Genomic DNA, 499 nt, shown 5'->3' with positions numbered 1-499 from the left:
GCAAGACACCGTTGTGGATTCCACCACTGAAGCTGAATACATTGCTGCATCTGCTGCAGCCAAAGAGGCAGTTTGGATGAGGAATTTTGTCCAAGAGTTGGGCGTTTTTTCTAATGGAGTTGATCCAGTCCCGGTGTACTGCGACAACACAGGTTCCGTTGCGCAAGCAAAGGAACCAAGGTCTCATCAGCGATCCAAACATGTACTGAGGAAATTCCACATCATTCGGGAGATTGTGGTAAGAAGAGATATATCAGTCGAAAGAGTACCCTCTGCAGATAATGTTGCTGATCTACTTACAAAGCCCTTGCAAGGACCATTGTTCGTAAAGCATCGCGAAGCAATGGGATTAAAGTTTATGGGTAGTTGGCTCTAGGGCAAGTGGGAGATTGTTAGAGTAGATGTCTTGTAAGCCAACTGTTGGCTGAGGAATTTATTGACTCAAGTGTAATAAAAAATCTTTATTTTAATATAATTTAACTTTTAATGGTTTCGTTAT

Source organism: Primulina huaijiensis, chromosome 4, assembly GCF_012295235.1.
Source record: "Primulina huaijiensis isolate GDHJ02 chromosome 4, ASM1229523v2, whole genome shotgun sequence".
Taxonomy (NCBI): Eukaryota; Viridiplantae; Streptophyta; class Magnoliopsida; order Lamiales; family Gesneriaceae; genus Primulina; species Primulina huaijiensis.
Note: the sequence above shows the minus strand (reverse complement) of the source record.